The following is a 26,010-nucleotide window of genomic DNA, read 5'->3' on the forward strand; positions in this document are numbered from 1 at the left end:
ACAGCTGTAGCGCTGGTATTGTCTTGGTTACACCCAGAGAGATTCTACTTACCTTATGGTCAAACATACCAAGTGGTCTGGACACACTTACTGCTTGGCTAGAACAAAACCCTGCACCCACACCAGCCATCGGCAGGGTAAGATTTGGCCACCCTTGACCGATTCCTGATTCAGCCACTGTTCCCACCCAAAGCAGACATCGAAAACACTTAACAGCTGAATAAAAATATATAAATAAAGGAATTAAAAAGATCACATTTAAACAAATGAAAGGTTTCTAGAGGTGCTTGAGGCTGAGAGGAGCAGGGAGGGGAGGAGACTAAAGATGAAGTGTCCACAGACCAGCAAACAGTCCTCAGAAGCCTTGTTTATACCTGGTGCTAACACACATCCACACACACCTGTCTGGTAAGATCAGGACAAAGGACTCATGTTAGAACCAGGTATAAATGGTGCTAGAGGCAGAAGGTTTATACTTCATGTCCTTCCTGATGCTTTGTTGTTTCCATAACAAAGGGCCTCCAGTTCCCTGGCCTAGCAACGTGGCTGCTACTCATTGAAATTAAAACAGTAGCATAACAAACGTCATTTGGATTTGTTTCACACAATTTCCTCAAGCTGAGACTTCCCTCCCTCCCTCCACTGACTCCCTTACTGTCAGTAATACCAGCAACATAGTGGTCCACTGAACCACTGAGTCTTCAACCTTTTCCTAGGAGTCATCTGAAGGAAACATGTTGGGCTCCCAGGAACCTGGCCCCTGGCCCTGACAGCCTTAGCGGTTTTACCAAAAATGAAGTTTTCAATTGCTTTCAGCTGAATTCATCTTGTGAATTTTCCTACAAGCAGCAGCAGGTCATCTTCCAACCAGACCAGATCAGAAGAGGCCCGAGTCAGACAGACCAGACCAGTGGAGAACAGACCAGCATCAATCCACTGAGACCGAAGAAATAGCTATCTAAATGAAATGGAGATTCTAAATATCGATTTTAAATTCCCCCAAAAGTATAATTCCATTGTACATTAAGTGAGGTTTGTGTTAGTTATTTTGATGATGGGTTGTACATTGTTATCACTGGCTGAAGGTTTTTCATGCAGGTCTATGGACAGGAAAGCTGGTCCACGTGATATATCTGTATAACCATCTGCACCACATACACATAACTGGGCGTCCCATCTGTTTTGAAAAAAAAAACGTAGTAAGTGTCATTCAGCAGGCAGACCACAGGTCCAGAACTGGACAGGAGCCTCGGTCAGCAGGAAGTAACCCGTCTTAAAGGTGTCCCCACTCGTCCACATCATCACCATCTTTATATTGCAGGGAGCGAGGGAGGCGAGAGAACAGAGGGGGTGGTAAACAGAATTTCAATGTTGGCAGAGCTAGAGACAGTGGCTGTGTACAAAACATGTCTTGCTTAAAACATACTAAAACTACATACTGTGTACTGATCATACTACATCATACTACATACTATTTATTACAAATGCATGCAGTAAGCAACAAATTAACATACTCATCTATACTGAGAATGCGTCACCGAATGCACAATTGCGTTGTTTCCCGCCATTCATTTGTTCGTTTTGCTACAGCCTGTCCTCTTATCTAGTTTAGAGGTCGACCGATTCATCGGAATGGCCGATTTCAAGTTTTCATAACAATCGGAAATTGCTATTTTTTGGACACCGATATAAAAAAAAAATGGTTTACACCTTTATTTAACTAAGGAAGTTTTATTTTTTTATTTTACCTTTATTTAACTAGGCAAGTCAGTTAAGAACACATTCTTATTTTCAATGACGGCCTAGGAACAGTGGGTTAACTGCCTTGTTCAGGGGCAGAACAACAGATTTATACCTTGTCAGAACTGGGATTTGTTTTTGCAAACTTCAGGTTACTAGTCCAATGCTCTAACCACCTGCCTTACATTGCACTCCACGAGGAGCTTGCATGGCAGGCTGACTACCTGTTACGCGAGGGCAGCAAGAAGCCAAGGTAAGTTGCTAGCTAGCATTAAACTGATCTTATAAAAAACAATCAAACATAATCACTAGTTAACAACACACGGTTGATGATATTACTAGTTCCCCTAGCTTGTCCTGCGTTGCATCTAATTGATGCAGTGCCTGTTAATTTCTCATCGAATCACAGCCTACTTTGCCAAACAGGTGATGATTTAGCACTGTCGATGCACCAAACCTAACCATAAACATCAATGCCTTTCTTTAAAATCAATACACAAGTATATATTTTTAAACCTGCATATTTAGTTAATATTGCCTGCTAACATTAATTTCTTATAATTAGGGAAATCATGTCACTTCTCTTGCGCTCCGTGCAAGCAGTCAGGGTATATGCAGCAGTTTGGGCCATTGCAATATGGCTCATTGCGAACTGTGTGAAGTCCATTTATTCCTAACAAAGGCCGTAATTAATTTGCCAGGACTGTACATAATTATGACATTACATTGAAGGTTGTAGAATGTAACAGTAATATTTAGACTTAGGGATCCCACCCGTTAGATGAAATACGCAACGGTTCTGTATTTCACTGAAAGAATACATTTTTGGTTTTCTAAATGATAGTTTCCAGATTCGACCATATCAATGACCAAAGGCTGGTATTTCTGTGTGTTATTATGTTATAATTAAGTCTATGATTTGATATTTGATAGGGCAGTCTGACTGAGCGATTGTAGGTAGCAGCAGTCTCTTTCGTGCGTTTGCCAGCAGCTCTTCGCAATGCTTCAAGCAATGAGCTGTTTATGACTTCAAGCCTATCAACTCCCGAGATTAGGCTGGTGTAACGATGTGAAATGGCTAGCTAGTTTGCGGGGTGCGCGCTAATAGCGTTTCAAATCGGTGACGTCACTCGCTCTGAGACTTGGAGTAGTTGTTCCCCTTGCTTTGCAAGGGCCGTGGCATTTGTGGAGCGATGGGTAACGATGCTTCGAGGGTGGCTGTTGTCGATGTGTTCCTGGTTCGAGCCCAGGTAGGGGCGAGGAGAGGGATGGAAGCTATACTGTTACACTGGCAATACTAAAGTGCCTATAAGAACATCCAACAGTCAAAGGTATATGAAATACAAATCGTATGGAGAGAAATAGTCCTATAATAACTACAACCTAAAACTTCTTACCTGGAAATATTGAAGACTCATGTTAAAAGGAACCACCAGCTTTCATATGTTCTCATGTTCTGAGCAAGGAACTTAAACGTTAGCTTTTTTACATTGCACTTTTACTTTCTTCTCCAACACTTTGGTTTTGCATTATTTAAACCAAATTGAACATTTCATTATTTGAGGCTAAATTGATTTTATTTATGTATTATATTAAGGTAAAAGAAAAGTGTTAATTCAGTATTGTTGTAATTGTCATTATTACAAATAATAAAAACTAAAATAATATTATTTTTTTTGATAAAAAAAAAAAAAAAGTTAACTTTTTTTTGTCCGATTAATCGGTATCGGCTTTTTTTGGTCCTCCAATAAATGGTATCGGTGTTGTCAACGGATTATCTGAAAACATGTTTTTTCTTCCTTAGTGTGCAGTGATTTCTACCAGATGAAAAGTCAAAACGAGTATGACATCCTGGCATTTAAAGCATACTACATTTTCAAAATGTAACACGTTCTATTTTCGCATACCAAAAAAGCTTACTATTTAGAACGCAACTAGAGGCATTCGGACACTGCCTTAATCCTGACAGAAAGAGACATCATGGGAATCATGGGAAAAGATTAACACAATAACAGACCAAACAGTTTCAGATGGGGATACTGACCTACTATTTTCAAAACAAACTTTTAAAAAGGAAAGATTACTGGAATTCCTTCAAGTTCTTTTGCCACCTCAACGTTTCTGGATTTTAGTTTGTGACGAGAGTGTTTCTTTAGGGCAGAGCTCATCAACCCTGTTCCTGGAGAGCTACCTTCCTGTAGGTTTTCGCTCCAACCCCAGCTGTAACTAACTGATTCAGTTTATCAACCAGCTAAATATTAGAATCACGTACGCTAGGTTAGGGTTGGAGCGAAAACCTATAGGACAGTAGCTCTCCAGGAACAGTGATGGAGAGCTCTACTTTAGGGTGAGATGTGGTCCCTCCTCTCGGTGTCACTGAGCGGATAGGGAAGTAAAACACTAACAGTTACAGTAGAAGGGTGGTACAGCAGGAGGCCTCTCTGTGCATGGTGTCTACTGTGCAAACACAGCTTTGACAACCCCCTTCTTAGATGAAGAAAACAGCATTGCTTATTATAATGGGTAAACGTAAAGTTTCATGGCAAGCTGGGTTCCCAGGAACTCTGCTCTACTCAGTTTGTTTTTAAAACGAGAAAAGCCTTGACAGAGTGTTGGTGAGTATGGATGAAGCACTATAGACTGACAGTAGCCCCAGCTACTCCTCTTCCACCCTCCCTCTCTCCTCTTTGTTTGTCACCCCAGGCTTCGTACTGAAGACAAGGACGGAAGGTAAACGCTGACAAGGTTAGGACTGAGGCACAAACACAGTTAGCTAACAGCATTCAGCCTTCAGAAGTGTTTACAATAACTGCATACCGCAACAAGACTCCTTTCTGAAAGCAGAGGCATCCTTCATCTGCTCTTCTTAATACAACCTGCCTTATGTCGTGAAATTTTGGAGTAGGGCCCTCTGCTCTGAGTGCCAGGACTTTCGCTAATCGGAATAGAAACACATTCATTAAAAGGTGAGGGAGATGGAGAGGCTGAGGGGGGGGGGGGGCTAATCTAATTGGTGTCAAGGGAAAACCTGGGTAGGGTGTTGTATGGTTGCGGTGTACGTTTACAATTAAAAATAATTATTCAGAAAACATTTCTAGGCGTTACAGGGAATGGGTTTCTGCCCTAAGCAAATACATTGATGCCATATTCCATCATGGTATGCAGCACTAGGCCTAATAAATGAATCCATAATAAATCCAATATACATCCTATGAATATTATACTGTATCTGTGAGGTTATAATGATTGGGTCATAATGATACATGAATGTCTAGTATTGACTAGGCCTGGGCGGTGTACCGTGTAGGGTAATCTTACCGCTACAGTATACAATAACATTCTAGACGATTCTCTGCTTCCTGTGGCAAGAGTTTGGAGAAGGCTTTCCTGTTTCAGCATGACAATGCCCCCATGCACATAGCATCCATACAGAAATTGTTTGTCAAGATCGGAGTGTAAGAACTTGACTGGCCTGCACGGAGCCCTGACCTCAACTCAACTCCATCGAACACGTTTGGGATGAATTGGAACTCCGACTGCGAGCCAGGCCTAATTGTTCAACATCACTGCTGACCTCACTAATCCTCGTGGCTGAATGGAAGCAAGTCCCCACAGCAATGTTCCAACATCTAGTGGAAAGCCTTCCCAGAATAGTGGAAGCTGTTTTTCCCCCTTTTGTATCCCAATGTGTAATGGATTTATACTATAGTTTAGTTGGGAGCTATAATGCAAAATTGGATGCCAGACGATGACGAAGAACACGAAGACCAGAGCCATGTGAGTGACTCACTGTTGTGCAGCATGCACCATGTGACCTAGTTACAGTATGGAATTCACAACTACACATTTACCGGTTAGATATCTTATAACTATCAATTTAATTGTCTAAAAATGTGCTTTTGTTTTCTAATTTACAAGCTAGTTAGCTATCTAGCTAAGTGGTTAGCTTCTTCCAAAATCCAGCAATCCGCTCTCTCCACTGGCTTCCAGTTGAAGCTCGCATCCGCTACAAGACCATGGTGCTTGCCTACGGAGCTGTGAGGGGAACGGCACCGCAGTACCTCCAGGCTCTGATCAGGCCCTACACCCAAGCAAGGGCACTGCGTTCATCCACTTCTGGCCTGCTCGCCTCCCTACCATTGAGGAAGTACAGTTCCCGCTCAGCCCAGTCAAAACTGTTCGCTGCTCTGGCCCCCCAATGGTGGAACAAACTCCCTCACGACGCCAGGACAGCGGAGTCAATCACCACCTTCCGGAGACACCTGAAACCCCACCTCTTCAAGGAATACCTAGGTTAGGATAAGTAATCCTTCTCACCACCCCCCTTAATGATTTAGATGCACTATTGTAAAGTGGCTGTTCCACTGGATGTCAGAAGGTGAATTCACCAATTTGTAAGTCGCTCTGGATAAGAGCGTCTGCTAAATGACTTAAATGTAAATGTAAATGTAACAGCAGAAGCACCCCTCCTGTTTTGTGTGTGCAGCAAACCGCGAGTAGCATTTTTGAGTTACTTATATAGTTTAGGTCAGAAACTGTATAAAATGTTTGCAATGTGCTCGTTAGCATTCTCTATGGGATTTTACATGTACTTGTTAGCATTCCAGGAAACATGAGTGCATGGAGCTCCATTCCATCTTATATAGCGCAAGTGAACAGCAAACCTGTTTTTTTTTTTAAACACATTGTGGCACAACATCTCTCCCCCATGTGCCCTACTTGTTGTGTGTATGTACTGACATGTATGTGTAACTGATAGATGCACACACACATTTAAAAACATTATCATGTAGTGAATGTAAATTGTAAATTGTGTCGGACCCCAGTAAGACTAGCTGTCTCCATTGGCGTCGGCTAATGGGGATCCTTTAAATCAAAATCATTGTTAACCTTCGGATTTAAGATGGGTTTGAAAACAGCTCCCCTTCTGTTCAGTGCTAGTATTACCGAATATCCCTGTATGGCACAAGGTCGGTATGAAGGTATGACAATCTGGATACCGCCTAAGCCTAGTATTGACTACACTGCCAATACTTCTAATATGGTACCACTCTCCCAATGTAATTTGTCTGAGCCTTTATCAATGTTATTGGCAAGGTAACATGTTCAATGATCCATACAAATGAAATTAATGTTTTTTATTGTATTTATTTTTTTACCTTTATTTATTTAACTAGGCAAGTCAGTTAAGAACAAATTTTTATTCTCAATGACGGCCAAGGAACAGTGGGTTAACTAACTGCCTGTTCAGAATGTCATATTTGTACCTTGTCAGCTCCTTCCGGTTACTAGTCCAACGCTCTAACCACTAGGCCACCCTGCCGCCCCATTGATGAAGATTTAATGCATTGAGGCCACAATGGTGGCTTCAAAGTAAGAAGACTATTCTCTAGCAGAAGCCACTTAGCAGATATTCAGAAGGGTTTGGAGGTAATTATCTTCAGGCTCATTACAGGGTAAAAGGTTCACCCCACAACCCAAACACAGCCCCCATCGCAGTCTGTCTAATAGCTCGCACCCACAGGACGAGGGAGAAGGAGGAGTGGGACCTGTCAAATCTTCTACATTATTCATGTCTCCATCTTCACCTCCCACCACCTAGCTCCCATTTAGCCCTTTCAGTTGTAACAAACTTTTTAATAACCTTACCCTGCATCTACTCATACTCCCCCCCCCTTGCATCTTTCTCTCCCTCCATCCTCCCCCTCCAAGGTACAAAACTTGTTAGTTCTGGGGAAGAGGAGCAACATTTCTTTATTTTCTCTCAGAGTGCTGACATACAGTTTGGGCCAGCCCAGTGTGTAATGATGTGAAAGCTGGTTTGAGGGTTTTATCAGTCCTCCTGCTGACTGTCTACGTCCCAAAGGGCACCCTATGTAGTGCATTACTTTTGACCAAAGCCCATCTATATAGGGAATGGGGTGCCATTTGGGACACGCACTCAGAGAGAATGCCGGGAGGTCGGGGACGGAGTCAGAACATACCTGGGAGATGATTCTAGACGTCCCCAGCCACTTACAGAAGACTGACCAGGAGGTTTAAAAAAAAGAGTATGTATCGGATGTGGTGGAGGATGAAAGATGATGCTCTACATTTCAGCCGGGGGGGGGGGGGGGTGGTATGTTTCTGCTTAGACAAGTTGTCGCAGACTAGTCTGACAAGGTAGTGATGTAGTGTTGTTGAATGCAGACAGAGACTTGTATACGGAATTGATTTAATGGTCAAACAGTCAGACGGCAGGCTAAATAAGGAAGTCTCTCAGGGTGCTATCTGTCCTTGTGAAACAGCATATACAGAGAGGACTTATAAGGGCAGTCAGTCAGTAGGTGGTCTGCAGAACCTGTCCCTCCATGTTTCATTACCTGAATCTCAGGCCAGGGGCCCAGACACCAGCACACCAGTCTCCCCCGCCTCGCTCCCCACCACACCAGTCTCCCCCGCCTCGCTCCCCACCACACCAGTCTCCCCCGCCTCGCTCCCCACCACACCAGTCTCCCCCGCCTCGCTCCCCACCACACCAGTCTCCCCCGCCTCGCTCCCCACCACACCAGTCTCCCCCGCCTCGCTCCCCACCACACCAGTCTCCCCCGCCTCGCTCCCCACCACACCAGTCTCCCCCGCCTCGCTCCCCACCACACCAGTCTCCCCCGCCTCGCTTCCCCCATCCCAGTCTAGACCAGTCTCTGAACATAACATCATTGCTGCCTTGTTACACACAAACACATGCACACCCACACACCGCTGGGGACTGTTCTAGGTATGCTGGCATAACACCAAAGTGCCATCATTTCTACACACAGAGAGGCTGAGAGGGGCAGCCACACACACACACACACACACACTACATACAGCAGTCTCCAAAACCACTGGTCAAACCAACCTCACGCTAAATCACCAGACCAGGAAATATTCACAACATAATACCTCTCATCTAAAGTGGCCACAGGGGATACATGCAGCAGGATTATCATTATGTGTTTCGTAATTTACTGTGGAACAGAGTTTCATCTTTAAACAGTTCACACAGCCCTGTAGTTAAGCCTCAAATTCAAATTCATTCATTGTCTTTGACCATGGAGCTTGTTTTGACCTTGGAGCTTAGTTTGACAATGGAGCTTTAGAACAAACATTTTCTCCTCAAGGTCATTCAGCTAATCAGAACTCTCATTCATCCCCTTAAAACAAATACAGGATCGAGTGCAGAGGTAAAGTAACCTAGCAACAGCCTACCATAGACCCCAGTCCATAAACTGCCTGAACAGGTACAAAACAGTGGGAGAGAGAGGGGGCGGATGAAGTACAGACACCTAACAGAGCAGAGAAGGCAGAGAGAGAGAGAGAGGGAGCAGGACAGAACAGTTAGAGCCACTGCTGAGCAGATAACGCCACACTGAGATCTGCTCTTCACGGAGCCAGGCACAGACAAAGAGCCAGGCACAGACAAAGAGCCAGGCACAGACAAAGAGCCAGGCACAGACAAAGAGCCAGGCACAGACAAAGAGCCAGGCACAGACTAAGAGCCAGGCACAGACTAAGAGCCAGGCACAGACAAAGAGCCAGGCACAGACAAAGAGCCAGGCACAGACAAAGAGCCAGGCACAGGTGTGTGCACACAGCAGAAATGGGGTTGACTTGGCAGCCTTGAAGTAAATACATGATTTGAACCTGTACTGTAGCTATAGAAATGAAGGACTATATTTACATCAACTTTCTACTTAATTTCCCATCAAACCATGACAAGACAGATCAGCATTCACTTCCTGTAGACCAGCCTCCCCTATAATCTCTTCCCCCAGCCAACATCCACCATTATAGCAGCCATGTTGGGTCACCTATGGTCCCCAGTCGCCCTCCTCTTTGTGTTGTAGTAATGATCTGTTTGGTAACTGTCTGCTAGAGGGGTCTTGCGCCTAGCTCTAACTGGTAGTGATGGAAAAGCAGAAGCATGCCTACAGCATCATTTGTCACAAATGGCACCCTTTTCCCTAATGGGCCATGGTCAAAAGTAGTGCACTATATAGTGTCATGACTTTGGCCTGTTGGTAAAGTTTATGACCACCCCATAAATACCTTTCTCCCCTCTCTCTCTCCTGACTCTACTGAATGACTCTTGAATAGCCTTTGTTAAACAGAGAGTCTGGGAACATCAAACAAGTGAGGGGAAAGGAACCATATTTCGGTAATAGTACCAGTTGAAAATATGCGTTGGTACTTAATGAATATGATGTCAGTACGGTTGTCATCTGAGACATTATGACTGATGACAGGACGACATAACTACAATGTGTAGACTTTCCCAGATACAGGGAGGTAATTTAGAATGCATAAGATACTGTATTTACGATAGCATGGCTTCACCCTTTGTTCCTCAGTCTTCCCGCTCTTTCACTCAAACGAAACCCCCTTTCCTTTGTGTAACCAGAAATTGTCAGCTCCGTCCAATCAAGAATTTACACCTTTCAGATGAGACTGAAATAAGGTGACGATTAATATTGACTGCTATTGATGTAAAATTCCGGTTCCGGTTGGAGCGAGCGGTCGCATCTACACTTCGGTCCGCAGGTAGTATAACTTTTCATTACATTTCATTACATTTCGTTATAGTACAACGGTTTGATTTGTCTTATGTTAGCAATTTCTTCTTAGCTAGCTACATAGCCGTCTTTGTATCAACGACAATTGCATATTATCGTATTTCGTCGTCCTAACGTATCTGCCCAGCAGCTAGCTAAGCAGCTAGCTAACATCCACTGTCCACTAGCACTGTAGAAACTATTACACTCAACTGAACGACTCGATTAGCGTAGTGTCAGCTAGCTACATAGTTGTCTTCGCTGTCTTCGTATCCAAGATAATTGTGCAGTTTAGAGTGTGTAGACTTAGAGTGATTATCTTAATTTACCGAGGTTAGCTAGCCAGCTATTTGTCGTCCTTAACGTAGGAAATGCTGCTAGCTAGCTAGCCAACAGCTAGCCAACCTCTACCGAATTGAACTCCAACTACCCGGTCAACATTCCGCGTCGCTCCACAGGTAGTATCACATTTTTCATTTCACTTCATTACAGTACAACGGTTTGATTTGTTTGATCGTAGCTAGCCAGCTACATAGCCGTCTTTGTATCTAAGACAATTGTGTAGTCTAGAGCGATTTTCTAGGTTAGCTGGCCAGCTATTGTCGGTCTTTCAACGTAGCTAGCCAGCTAGCCCCGAATAGCAGCACTGTAGTAACTATTACAGTACAACGGTTTGTTTTGTTTGATCGTAGCTAGCTAGCTACATAGCCGTCTTTGTATCTAAGACAATTGTGTAGCCTAGAGCGATTTTCTAGGTTAGCTGGCCAGCTATTGTCGTTCTCTTAACGTAGCTAGCCAGCTAGCCCCCGAATAGCAGCACTGTAGTAACTATTACAGTACAACGGTTTGTTTTGTTTGATCGTAGCTAGCTAGCTACATAGCCGTCTTTGTATCTAAGTCAATTGTTTAGCCTAGAGCGATTTTCTAGGTTAGCTACATCGCAGCCACTACCAGCTAGCCTACTCCAGCAGTACTGTATCATTTCAATCATTTTAGTCTATAAGATTCTTGCTACGTAAGCTTAACTTTCTGAACATTCGAGACGTGTAGTCCACTTGTCATTCCAATCTCCTTTGCATTAGCGTAGCCTCTTCTGTACCCTGTCAACTATGTGTCTATCTATCCCTGTTCTCTCCTCTCTGCACAGACCATACAAACGCTCCACACCGCGTGGCGCGGCTACCCTAATCTGGTGGTCCCAGCGCGCACGACCCACGTGGAGTTCCTGGTCTCCGGTAGCCTCTGGAACTGCCGATCTGCGGCCAACAAGGCAGAGTTCATCTCAGCCTATGCCTCCCTCCAGTCCCTCGACTTCCTGGCACTGACGGAAACATGGATCACCACAGATAACACTGCTACTCCTACTGCTCTCTCTTCGTCCGCCCACGTGTTCTCGCACACCCCGAGAGCTTCTGGTCAGCGGGGTGGTGGCACCGGGATCCTCATCTCTCCCAAGTGGTCATTCTCTCTCTCTCCCCTTACCCATCTATCTATCGCCTCCTTTGAATTCCATGCTGTCACAGTTACCAGCCCTTTCAAGCTTAACATCCTTATCATTTATCGCCCTCCAGGTTCCTCGGAGAGTTCATCAATGAGCTTGATGCCTTGATAAGCTCCTTTCCTGAGGACGGCTCACCTCTCACAGTCCTGGGCGACTTTAACCTCCCCACGTCTACCTTTGACTCATTCCTCTCTGCCTCCTTCTTTCCACTCCTCTCCTCTTTGACCTCACCCTCTCACCTTCCCCCTACTCACAAGGCAGGCAATACGCTCGACCTCATCTTTACTAGATGCTGTTCTTCCACTAACCTCATTGCAACTCCCCTCCAAGTCTCCGACCACTACCTTGTATCCTTTTCCCTCTCGCTCTCATCCAACACTTCCCACACTGCCCCTACTCGGATGGTATCGCGCCGTCCCAACCTTCGCTCTCTCTCCCCGCTACTCTCTCCTCTTCCATCCTATCATCTCTTCCCTCTGCTCATACCTTCTCCAACCTTTCTCCTGAGTCTGCCTCCTCAACCCTCCTCTCTTCCCTTTCTGCATCCTTTGACTCTCTATGTCCCCTATCCTCCAGGCCGGCTCGGTCCTCCCCTCCCGCTCCGTGGCTCGATGACTCATTGCGAGCTCACAGAACAGAGCTCCGGGCAGCCGAGCGGAAATGGAGGAAAACTCGCCTCCCTGCGGACCTGGCATCCTTTCACTCCCTCCTCTCTACATTTTCCTCCTCTGTCTCTGCTGCTAAAGCCACTTTCTACCACTCTAAATTCCAAGCATCTGCCTCTAACCCTAGGAAGCTCTTTGCCACCTTCTCCTCCCTCCTGAATCCTCCTCCCCCTCCCCCCTCCTCCCTCTCTGCAGATGACTTCGTCAACCATTTTGAAAAGAAGGTCGACGACATCCGATCCTCGTTTGCTAAGTCAAACGACACCGCTGGTTCTGCTCACACTGCCCTACCCTGTGCTCTGACCTCTTTCTCCCCTCTCTCTCCAGATGAAATCTCGCTTCTTGTGACGGCCGGCCGCCCAACAACCTGCCCGCTTGACCCTATCCCCTCCTCTCTTCTCCAGACCATTTCCGGGGACCTTCTCCCTTACCTCACCTCGCTCATCAACTCATCCCTGACCGCTGGCTACGTCCCTTCCGTCTTCAAGAGAGCGAGAGTTGCACCCCTTCTGAAAAAACCTACACTCGATCCCTCCGATGTCAACAACTACAGACCAGTATCCCTTCTTTCTTTTCTCTCCAAAACTCTTGAACGTGCCGTCCTTGGCCAGCTCTCCCACTATCTCTCTCAGAATGACCTTCTTGATCCAAATCAGTCAGGTTTCAAGACTAGTCATTCAACTGAGACTGCTCTTCTCTGTATCACGGAGGCGCTCCGCACTGCTAAAGCTAACTCTCTCTCCTCTGCTCTCATCCTTCTAGACCTATCGGCTGCCTTCGATACTGTGAACCATCAGATCCTCCTCTCCACCCTCTCTGAGTTGGGCATCTCCGGCGCGGCCCACGCTTGGATTGCGTCCTACCTGACAGGTCGCTCCTACCAGGTGGCGTGGCGAGAATCTGTCTCCTCGCCACGCGCTCTCACCACTGGTGTCCCCCAGGGCTCTGTTCTAGGCCCTCTCCTATTCTCGCTATACACCAAGTCACTTGGCTCTGTCATAACCTCACATGGTCTCTCCTATCATTGCTATGCAGACGACACACAATTAATCTTCTCCTTTCCCCCTTCTGATGACCAGGTGGCGAATCGCATCTCTGCATGTCTGGCAGACATATCAGTGTGGATGACGGATCACCACCTCAAGCTGAACCTCGGCAAGACGGAGCTGCTCTTCCTCCCGGGGAAGGACTGCCCGTTCCATGATCTCGCCATCACGGTTGACAACTCCATTGTGTCCTCCTCCCAGAGCGCTAAGAACCTTGGCGTGATCCTGGACAACACCCTGTCGTTCTCAACCAACATCATGGCGGTGGCCCGTTCCTGTAGGTTCATGCTCTACAACATCCGCAGAGTACGACCCTGCCTCACACAGGAAGCGGCGCAGGTCCTAATCCAGGCACTTGTCATCTCCCGTCTGGATTACTGCAACTCGCTGTTGGCTGGGCTCCCTGCCTGTGCCATTAAACCCCTACAACTCATCCAGAACGCCGCAGCCCGTCTGGTGTTCAACCTTCCCAAGTTCTCTCACGTCACCCCGCTCCTCCGCTCTCTCCACTGGCTTCCAGTTGAAGCTCGCATCCGCTACAAGACCATGGTGCTTGCCTACGGAGCTGTGAGGGGAACGGCACCGCAGTACCTCCAGGCTCTGATCAGGCCCTACACCCAAGCAAGGGCACTGCGTTCATCCACCTCTGGCCTGCTCGCCTCCCTACCATTGAGGAAGTACAGTTCCCGCTCAGCCCAGTCAAAACTGTTCGCTGCTCTGGCCCCCAATGGTGGAACAAACTCCCTCACGACGCCAGGACAGCGGAGTCAATCACCACCTTCCGGAGACACCTGAAACCCCACCTCTTCAAGGAATACCTAGGATAAGATAAGTAATCCTTCTCACCACCCCCCCCTTAATGATTTAGATACACTATTGTAAAGTGGCTGTTCCACTGGATGTCAGAAGGTGAATTCACCAATTTGTAAGTCGCTCTGGATAAGAGCGTCTGCTAAATGACTTAAATGTAAATGTAATGTAATGTAAAATATTACTAGGTCTTTCAGAGTTTATTCGGAAGATAACAGCTCTATACACACTCTTTTGTGGTGCCCCAACTTTCTAGTTAATTACGTTTACATGATTAGCTCAATCAGGTAATATTAATTAAAGAGAAAGGATTTTATAGAATTGCATGTCATAGCACTTAATCCGGCATAGCCAAAGACAAGACAATAGGGAATAGGGTGCAATTTGGGATGCAGTTCTGTTGTCATTAATCATCTCTGAACCTGACTGGCATGGCATGTTCTGAGGTTTGGCTTTACCAATTGATTATTTTATTTAAAAAAAGGTATATTTTTTATTATGTGTCCTTGATAATCAATATGGTAATGAGCTACTCAATCTTTCTATTTTTAGTGATATATTATTTCGCCAATATTAGTCTGACGCGTGGTCATTCAGAGACTATTTCAATTGTGTGTGTACATATATATATGTGTGTGTGTGTGTGTGTGTGTGTGTGTGTGTGTGTGTGTGTGTGTGTGTGTGTGTGTGTGTGTGTGTGTGTGTGTGTGTGTGTGTGTGTGTGTGTGTGTGTGTGTGTGTGTGTGTGTTGGTCATGACTAGTCACTACTGCATGTCTCACAATAAGAACAGAGCCACAAAACTAAATGATGACAGCAACAGCACTAAAGCTTGCATTATTGAACATCTCCATAATCTCATTATGATGATGATAACAGCATTAGAATGGAGCATCAACAATGAAGGTTCATGTTTTAAATGGATGTAATTGTCTCAGTGTGAATCCTGCCTAAGGATTTAATCGCTGGGGGAATGAAGGCAGTAAAAAGCCCATTAATTCAACAACTTAAGACAAATCTAAGGAGGCTTCCTGTTCAAAACAAAGTCATCCGTTTAAATCATATAAACCAAACAATATCTTCACTTCTAGTAGAAAATCCTTTCACTGAATGAACTAAATTCAGTCCCAAGCGGGTCTGTGAATTACATACCCAAGTGTTTAAATGTTCCATAAATGAGAGAGAATTTATACACAGGTCTACAGATTAAAATTAAAAAACCAGTTTGAAGTAATAGATCTCATGTTATAAACTGGGTGGTTCGAGCCCTGAATGCTGATTGGCTGAAAGCTGTGGTATATCAGACCGTATACCACGGGTATGACAAAACATTTATTTTTACTGTTCTAATTACATTGGTAACCAGTTTATTTAAGCAATAAGGCACCTCGGGGGTTTGTGATATATGGTCAATATACCACGGCTAAGGGCTGAGTCTAGGCACTCCGCATTGTGCATAAGAACAGCCCTTAGCCGTGGTATATTGGCCATATACCACACATCCTCGGGCTTTATTGCTTAAATTAACCACTGAAGCTCAGCAGCTGGGATATGAAGAGTAAGGAAGCATGAGATGGGATGAAAGAGAGTGAATATCAAGTGAGAGAAAGGGAAGACAACTGAATGGCGGCTTTGTGTGTTTCGTCCTCACCTCATCCCCTCAGTACTCTTGTTCTGGTCGTTACAGTAGAGCTGCGGCGTCCCCAGCATGGCCTCAGCGAAGACAGCCAGGAAGCCCAGGGTCTCTACGAACACAGAGGAGTCCAGCAGCAGGTAGGTGATGTTCACGCTGCTGGCGGCCTACGCCACCACACACTGCATGTAGTCCACGAAACAACTCCACGACCAGAAGTGGCTCCATTCAAAGTCTGAGGCAGACAGACACATGCAAAGAGAGGAGACAAGTAAGACACTACGAACAGTGATAAAACTAACAGTTCTTAACCTTTTCAGCTTGATTTATCTCCATAATAATACACTGGCTTTTGAGAAGATCATAATAAAAGCATTGCGTGTGACGCGAGACAAGGACACATAGCTGCATGGAAAATGCATTTGGAAAACCCTGAATGATTTACTGTAAAATGTTTCTGCCTCACCAACTGCTCCCTTAAGTTAGTTGTTGCTTTGTTCCCTTTTCATCAGGGGAATAAACAACAAAAAATAAACAACAAAGTTGAGTTTAAGTCATGAATTCAACATGAAGATTATAACAACTGCAGGACTGCAACACAATCTATCGTGACATCTCAGCTCGGAGACTGGCACTGCCACAACACATTGTTCTGCCTCAACCTTTCACCTCTAACCTATACAGGTACCCAAATACAAATCGTAAACACGATCAGCGAACTGATAAGAAGGTTAGCGAGGAGGATGCATCCTGGTTTGGAGTGCTGAGGATAATGTTATGTCCAAATGTCAAACGTTATCGTCTTCATTGATGCCTTCCCTGCTGTCAACACTGAGCTGCACGTAACGTATTTTAATACTTCTCGGAGCCTGACCCTGCTCTAAACAACGTTAGAGGGGAGAAGAATACATTGAGGAAATTAAGTTGTCGCTGAACGGAGGGGGAGAAGAGGTGGCGAGGGGGGGGAATCCACTGTGCAGTATCTTCAATAGGATTTTTACAACCCTCTACCTCCATGATGAAATTAGATTCTACTGATCTAAAAGACAAGCTCCTTGATATTCAGTTTGCACCTTTCTGATTCAGAGGGGTTGGGTTAAATGCGGGAGACATTTCAGGTGAACGCGTTCAGTTGTACAAGTGACTAGATATCCCCCTTTCATCTAAAATGACATGGTGGATTTGGTTTTCGGACCCTTTACCATAATCACATTGTCTTCTGATACACACGAAGAGGTACGACACCTTACATTACCCGTCCTGCTGACTGAGACTGATTGCATTCTAGAGTGGAACAACTAATAGGTTTGACATGCCAACTTAATGTATTTTATTGAAATACTGATGTTAAACTGGTCTGAGATTTACATGTGATTTCTGACTAATAAGCACGGCAGACAGGTGTATTGGTGTGTATGTGAGAGTCAGGGTGTGCATGATCGATCACGTCTATGGTCTGCAACTCAAAAAGCACCCAATCAGGGTCCTGCTAGCAGTCTGACCTGTTCATACAGGATCTAAAGGAAATGTACGCCCAGAGATAACAACATAAAGGAGTACTAAAACCCATCGTCCGCAGACACACCACAGAATAGAAATGTTACTTCCAGAAATACAGTTCCAGGTTCCCAACGTGAAAGAAATTAGAGGGAAATTGCTTATTGTAGTGATAGAGGAGAATTGTTTCAGGTGTTAACAGCAGTACCTTAGCGTGCGACACCCAACTGTGCCACTCATCTACCCTGGGGTGCTCTCGTTCCCCTCCTCCTCTCCTCTTTCATCCCTCTGTTTACTCTGACACGGTGCCACTGTGTGTGTGTGTGTGTGTGTGTGTGTGTGTGTGTACCACGGGGACAGTGTGGGGGAGAGAGCTGGCTTCATGTCAAAATGTACCCCCTGTTGCCCGTGCACAACACGCACACGCTTTCTGCTCACTGAGCGATGGTAAATGTGTAAGCAGGCAGGCATGTGCCAGAGCTAGATATTGTTTTGCAGTAGTTTATCTCCCCAGGACATCAGTTAGAGGGTGTCGTTTAGCCTGCCAGGTCTACACTTCCCATAATCACATGTTGTCAATCATGTAATTCATAGTCCATAATCATGCAGAGAAAACAGCTACCTAAAAAATAGTCTAGAAAAAAAAAATAACCTGCTTTTTGGGGCTAAGTCAAAGCAAGGTGTGTGAGGAGAGTAGGATGTGAATCGGAAGGGTTCCAATGAATCACACCATACAGGAGAGACTGATGACTAATAAACAACAAAAGATTATATAAGTAGACTATTCTCAATGCCCCCGTTCGCTGCCCCTGTCCTCCCTGACTGCCCCTGTCCTCCCTGACTGCCCCTGTCCTCCCTGACTGCCCCTGTCCTCCCCGACGGCCCCTGTCCTCCCCGACTCTCCCTGTCCTCCCCGACTCTCCCTGTCCTCCCCGACTGCCCCTGTCCTCCCCGACTGCCTCTGTCCTCCCTGACTCTCCCTGTCCTCCCTGAATATCCCTGTCCTCCCTGACTGCCCCTGTCCTCCCTGACTGTCCCTGTCCTCCCCGACTGCCCCTGTCCTCCCCGACTCTCCCTGTCCTCCCTGAATGTCCCTGTCCTCCCCGACTGCCCCTGTCCTCCCCGACTGTCCCTGTCCTCCCCGACTCTCCCTGTCCTCCCCAACTGTCCCTGTCCTCCCCGACTGTCCCTGTCCTCCCCGACTGTCCCTGTCCTCCCCGACTCTCCCTGTCCTCCCCGACTCTCCCTGTCCTCCCTGACTCTCCCTGGATGTCCCTGTCCTCCCTGTCCTCCCTGACTGCCCCTGTCCTCCCCGACTCTCCCTGTCCTCCCCGACTCTCCCTGTCCTCCCCGACTCTCCCTGTCCTCCCTGAATGCCCCTGTCCTCCCTGACTGCCCCTGTCCTCCCTGACTGCCCCTGTCCTCCCTGACTGCCCCTGTCCTCCCTGACTGTCCCTGTCCTCCGACTGCCCCTGTCCTCCCTGACTGTCCCTGTCCTCCCCGACTGCCCCTGTCCTCCCTGACTGTCCCTGTCCTCCCCCTGTCCTCCCCCTGTCCTCCCCGACTCTCCCTGTCCTCCCCGACTCTCCCTGTCCTCCCCGACTCTCCCTGTCCTCCCTGACTGCCCCTGTCCTCCCTGACTGCCCCTGTCCTCCCTGACTGCCCCTGTCCTCCCTGACTGTCCCTTTACCAGTACACAGGCCTAATAACCAACTCCCCTCACATCTCTGGTAGTGCCAAATACTGCTCAATGCTTCTATTCGCTGGTCCAACTGTCAACAGACATCCTAAAAAGGGAACCGAATAGAAGACAAACAATAACGTGATTTGAATTAGAATTTTGATGCAGAGTGAAACAAATGTAGCCTATCCCTGGATCTGTAGAACACTACCACAAAGCTGAGAAAGATGATCCAAACTAGACTGCCGTCTGAGCAGCTCAATACATTTGACTTCCACCTGGGTAGGTAATCCGTAGGTTTACTCATACACCTAAACGTCGTACTCTCTTAACCTGAATGATCGCTTTAAAGTCAACCTTCCCGTCGGCCTGACAGCCGTCTCATAAACCAGATTAAGATCCTATCAGAACCAGTCACTAACTTCATAATACCAGAACTACCTTGGAGGATTTTTAACAAACAGATATGCTGAGATCCAGGGTACATTCTCCATGCTTGCACGCACGATACACAAACGCACAGTACCAAATGACAGGGGCGGAGACAGAGACATAATGGTCTTGTGAAGTCGTTACCCTAAATTCACAGCCAATTTAACCCAGAATAGGTTCCAAAGAAACAGTCCACTGACGCAGGGAGGGAGGAAAGTTTGCTCTCGGTTTGAACTCACAAGGAGGGAGCTTAATGCACTTCTCCAGAGTGATTGGGACATAATTGTTTTTGATTGGACAACCTGCCGCGATAATGGAGCCTGGAGAGAGAGAGCCACAGAGGGGAGCCAGCTCTGTTCTCTGTTCGTACTGTAATGTACAAACAGTTCAATACAAGCACAGAACACACACAACAACGTTAGGAATATACAGAAATATTCTGGTTCCACGGGTCCGCATTACACTTCAGCGGTAATGTGTCAGAATACTGTTTCGTCAGTCTCAGTTTGACACATTTACAACTTCAGTGAAAGCAGGTGAAATGTTATTGAAATACTCAATTGTAGCCAACCTCAAAGCCCGAAACCCCAACAAAGATAAGGAGAAGTCAGAACTATCTGTTACTCCCAAACTACATTGAGACAATCGCCCTTTAGGAAGTTCGCCAGAGAGTTGTTGGCTGAGGAATTCCTCTTTAATCAATAGTGGATTACATCATGCCTCTCCTTCATATCTCTTCCTGGATTAATCAATAGATGAACAGACCCATACGTGTATAGCAGACAGACGAGCAAAAGTTCTGTCAATGATAATCAAGGTTGGCAGAGAGAGGTGATGGATTGCCAGAGAGTCTGCGAGAGGCCAGGAAAACGGCCGAGAGAGGCCGCACGGGCCAAGGAGGTAGAGGCAGAGGCAAAGAGAGAGGTAGAGAGAGGCAGAACCAGAGAAGAGGAAGTGTGCCAACTGAACTCTGGTTCCACTGCCAAGTGCCAACTGTTTCATGTACAGTCCAGAACCATGATCGTACATGTGGCACACAAAACGGCAGCTTTTAAAATGTGTTTATTTATTTAACTAGGCAAGTCAGTTAAGAACTAATTCTTATTTACAATGGAAGGCCAAGCCCTACCCTAACCTGGATAACGCTGGGCCAATTGTGGGCCACCCTATGGGACTCCCGATCACGGCCGGTTGTGATACAGCTCGGGATCGAACCAGGGTTTGAAGTGACGCCTCTAGGACTGCGATGCAGTGCCTTAGACCACTGCACACTCGGGAGACCCTTTTGACGAGGTAAGTTGAAGTCAGAATTAAGCTTTTTCTCCTGTGATGAGAAGAAAGCCAGCTTACCATACCACTGGAGTTGTGCTGTAGAACATCATCATGCTGGGTGGAAAACAATTTGATAAGTAGTAAGAAGTTGGAAACAACTCCGCCAGTTAACTCCTAGTTCCCAATCACAAAACACACAACTCCAAACACAGAGGCTGAATAAAAGGTGAAAATGTATTTTTGATTTCTGAAACGAATATCTCAGACAGTCCGCACCTTTCTCTGCAACCATCATTGGATTCAATGCATAATCAATCAAAGAGAGAAGACAAGTGAACCCAATAAAGCGTGATGGATAGCCGTTCTGAGAAGGTAAATTACATCACTGTCAGTGAGGACTATGGCCAATATACAACAGAGCATTACTGCATCTTCACAGGTACTGTGGGCATTTGTTATTTCCCAGTGCCACCTACTGTTCACAGAGGATAGCAACTGCTCTCCAAGTACAAAGCAGCAGTGTCAACTAGAACTTAACACGACATTGAGATCCATTGTTAGTAAATCCATATTTATGATGGGCATCACACGCTACTCACACAAACAAAGTTCTCAGCACAATGAACCGGGTACAATTGAGCGACTGAAAGGTTGCGAGACTCTGTTCTCTCAACATTATAACAGCTGGTCCTCAGCCCCTCTCAGCTGCTATAATGTAACAAGAGGGAGTTGAAACAAAGGGCAAAGATAGAGGTAGAATAACAAAGAGAGAGTTAGGAAGACCACAGTCTCTAACGGTCCCATCTGAGTTATCTGTGCCTCTTCAGCAAGCTGGTGTGAATCCAAGTCATCATCATTGTTGTTGTTTTACCAGACAGGACCACAGAGGAGAGGCTGTGGGTAGTGCACATTAGCTTTCACATGCAGCATTTAATACAATTGTTGTTGTCACGCTATCGACAACAACAAAAAACACTGAGCACAGTTCATTTCAAACCAAGAAACTGTCAAGTCATGACTTTTCTAGCCACAAAATAGCCGAGCAGTTAGTCTCACGGTCAATAACATTAAGTAAACAGCAACAATCATAGTCTCAATACATATGGTTAATCAATATATAGGAGTCTAGAATGCGGACAAAGTAGAAACCTCAAATGTTGACCAGAGTTGAAACTTCAACATTTGTTTTACGTCTGACAGAGTTGAAACCTCCACGTTCGTTTAAAAATTTGACTGATCTCAAACCAACTGACCCACCTCCCATGATCCTGCCAATTTGATTGGTTACCAAACTCTGGATTGAGGCCCCATGAGTGCAGCACCGAGAGTTTATTGTTCTAATTTTGCATTGGCAGAGGAACACAGGTGTAGATCAGTCTCAGTCAATCGGTGTATATAGCTAACAGGCTGAGGAAGGGCATTATGAGCCAGATACAGCAGCCAGCACCCTCTAGTTCCGCAACAGATCAAATCTAATTTTATTGATCCACATCCTGTTATTATGGCAATATTTAATATGAATAATGTTCATGTTTAGCATTTTATATTTTCCCTTTCTGTAATACACATGAATCTACCAGTCTTCTGTTTGTGCAAGGTGTGGGCGAATTTTATTTTTCACCAGATTAGTCTCATTGAGATTAACAATATATTTTACAAGCGAGACCTGGCCGAAAATAGCAGCACACAAAGTTGCAGACACATTTACAACATAAAACACACAGCAATACAATTTTAAAAAACAAAACATGCATTTACACATTGAACAGCAAGATCGCTTGGGAAAGTGTGGTGCAGCTCAGGGTCAAAGCCCCCTGCTTCATCAGTGTGAATATTCTGAATTGTTTTCATATCTCTGTTGATAGTATTTGACACCAGACTGGATGTGCAAGGGCCGAGAACACACTGATTATTACTGTATTGTGTGACACTGATTCTGCAGCAGCTAACAAATCAATGCCTTTTTGTTTTCCTACAAGTCTCTCGGGCTGGTGTTTACAGAACATGTGGTGCTGTCTGATTAGGATATTAAGGGCCTGTCTCCAAGAGGCCAGTTAGATACTTCTCTGCTCCTGTGTGGGATATTGTTCTCCATTTTGCAAACTTGTAATAAACTGGATAGATGTTTTTTCTTTTTTTCCTCTTCTCTTTCGATCACCTGGAAATTCCTATTACAAAGACGAACTAGAGGTGTACAGTACAAGGCCGCGTTCAGTAGGCAAATGGTTTCAAACATTGCAGATAGAAAATGTCATGAAGAGCCAACATGTGACATAATATGATTTACTGCTTAAACCACTTAAATCTAACTGCACACACTCACAGAGATAAACCCCCCCCCAGCTTATTCTACATGTCAAAGGCATGTTTGATTGGTTGGTGATAAAACCAAGAATTATCAGTAGCTCACGCCACGATGCGAACAGAGGCTATGAACTGATTATAAAGCCACAAAGAGGAGCTAGGAACCGGGAGGTTAAAGACACGTGTAAAGAGGTGAGTAGGGACAGGCCAGGGAGGATACTGACCTGTGAATGAACGTTTCTTAGTCTGCAATTCGGTGGCCACGCGGACGTTGGTACACAAGTCGAGCATGCTCAACATGGTGGCGATCATGACCATGCTCTGCCACAGGAGTGGTGTCTCAAAGTAGCGCCCAAACCTGGAAAGAGAAGACCGGGAGGGAGGGACTAGTCAGGCTTAAGGGCAGTAATAAAGTTCCCGTGCTGGAGACTATAGGCATTTGTTGAAACCAAACCAGAACTGTGCTATCCAAACTCATGACTATTCAGTGAGAGGCCGTGTCATTTTCAAACACTGTAAATTCTGAAGGGCCAAATAGTTGATGTCTGTCTGTTCTTTAAAATGCACTTAGTCTACAGCCTTCACATGCATCAATGCACATTTGGAATAATATGCAACAAGTGTACCACACCTTGCAAAACTTACCTGAACAGTATACGTAGGATGTTGGCCACCAGTAGGACGAGGCAGACATAGGTGGAGAATCCCTCTGCGTTCTGTGTCTGTCTGATGTCCCTGTACTGGCACCACTCCACCAAACACCATAGCCCCCGCAGCGATCCATGCCACCAGTTGGTTCAGGACCAGCTGCTCAACATCTCACCATCTCTAGTCTACCAGAGCACAGCAAAACAGTGCGATCCATGCCACCAGTTGGTTCAGGACATACATGAGCTGCTCAAACATCTCATCTTTGGATTCCAGAGAAGGTGGATAGAGTGGTGTTCTCTCTCTGATCTCTAGTCTACCTTTGGATAAAGAAGCACAGCAAAACAGGTGGATAGAGTGGTGCCAAAGCGGTGAAGGTCTGGTGCAAAGTTCAGAGAATGTGGATAGTGAACTGCACTTGCCTTTGGATAAATAAAGTCAGAGAATGTGGATAGAGTGGTGCCTTTGGATAAAGCGGTGAAGTCAGAGAAGCGGTGGATAGAGTGGTGCCTTTGGATAAAGCGGTGAAGCCTAGTCAGAGAATGTGGATAGAGTGGTGCCTTTGGATAAAGCGGTGAAGCCTAGTCAGAGAATGTGGATAGAGTGGTGCCTTTGGATAAAGCGGTGAAGCCTAGTCAGAGAATGTGGATAGAGTGGTGCCTTTGGATAAAGCGGTGAAGCCTAGTCAGAGAATGTGGATAGAGTGGTGCCTTTGGAAGCGGTGAAGCCTAGTCAGAGAATGTGGATAGAGTGGTGCCTTTGGATAAAGCGGTGAAGCCTAGTCAGAGAATGTGGATAGAGTGGTGCCTTTGGATAAAGGTGAAGCCTAGTCAGAGAATGTGGATAGAGTGGTGCCTTTGGATAAAGCGGTGAAGCCTAGTCAGAGAATGTGGATAGAGTGGTGCCTTTGGTGGATAGTCAGAGAATGTGGATAGAGTGGTGCCTTTGGATAAAGCGGTGAAGCCTAGTCAGAGAATGTGGATAGAGTGGTGCCTTTGGATAAAGCGGTGAAGCCTAGTCAGAGAATGTGGATAGAGTGGTGCCTTTGGATAAAGCGGTGAAGCCTAGTCAGAGAATGTGGATAGAGTGGTGCCTTTGGATAAAGCGGTGAAGCCTAGTCAGAGAATGCCTAGTCAGAGAAGGTGGATAGAGTGGTGGATGAAGCCTAGGTGAAGCCTAGTCAGAGAATGTGGATAGAGTGGTGCCTTTGGATAAAGCGGTGAAGCCTAGTCAGAGAATGTGGATAGAGTGGTGCCTTTGGATGCTTATTTACAGTCAACTACTGGATCAATAACTAATGAAGGGGACATAATGATGCCTTCCTGACATTGAAAAAAAGTCCCTTCTTTCAACTCAGATGTAATGCAGGAAAAACTTAGTCCATCAATTATGTTCTATTGAACAGTTTAGCGTAAAATCCAGAGGGTCTACTTTAGCAGAAATCCAGAGTTGAAATGACGAGTTGATCATGTATCAATAAACATTCACGTGGCGCTACTGATACTAATGTAAATATATGAGAGGTTAGAATAGCACAATCTAACAAGTTGAATGTTACAATTGAGCACATCGACGGCCAGAAAACTCAAACTTGCAGCAGGTCGGTCGACCAATCAAATGAATGCAATATTATTTAAAAGCAGCTTGGATTTACTGGCTTGATCGCGATTTGTAAAGAAAACTAAAAATTGAGAATAAGGGATGATTGCAGTGAGCCCGGATTAAGAAGCTTTGCTGAGTTTACATAATGGTGGATGACTGTCATCTGTCAGAGAATAACATTCTAAATGGATGGTCTCTTATATTTAAAAAAAAACTGTCATGGAGTCCCAAAGGATCTGAAATATCCATTGAGATCAGATCAACACAGAGAGGTGCATTTTAACTTGGTGTCCTGAGAGAAATGCCTGAAGGTCATCAATCATCAAAGCTGGAACATGTTGGTAAAAGTCAGAAAAGTCAGCAACAGAAAGGAATTGGTGTTTAAAACGAGACTGAAACAAAAAAGTTGAGCCTACCGTTCTGTAGTCCATTCCTCTTAAATTTTGTTTCAGTTTGACTACCAACCATTATGTGCTGTATAACCACACCTAGTAGGCCACAATGCATTAGCTATACTGAACAGAAATACAAATACAACAATTTCAACGGTTTTACTGAGTTACAGTTCATAGGAAATCAGTCAATTGAAATAAATAAATTAGGCCGG

General features: G+C 45.4%; 1 pseudogene; it reads right to left on the reverse strand.

Annotated features, from left to right (window-relative positions):
- Positions 1–1,206: 1,206 nt before the first annotated feature.
- Positions 1,207–25,834, reverse strand: LOC135553309 (solute carrier family 66 member 2-like; annotated as a pseudogene).
- Positions 25,835–26,010: the final 176 nt, after the last annotated feature.

This window comes from Oncorhynchus masou, chromosome 13, assembly GCF_036934945.1.
Source record: "Oncorhynchus masou masou isolate Uvic2021 chromosome 13, UVic_Omas_1.1, whole genome shotgun sequence".
NCBI lineage: Eukaryota > Metazoa > Chordata > Actinopteri > Salmoniformes > Salmonidae > Oncorhynchus > Oncorhynchus masou.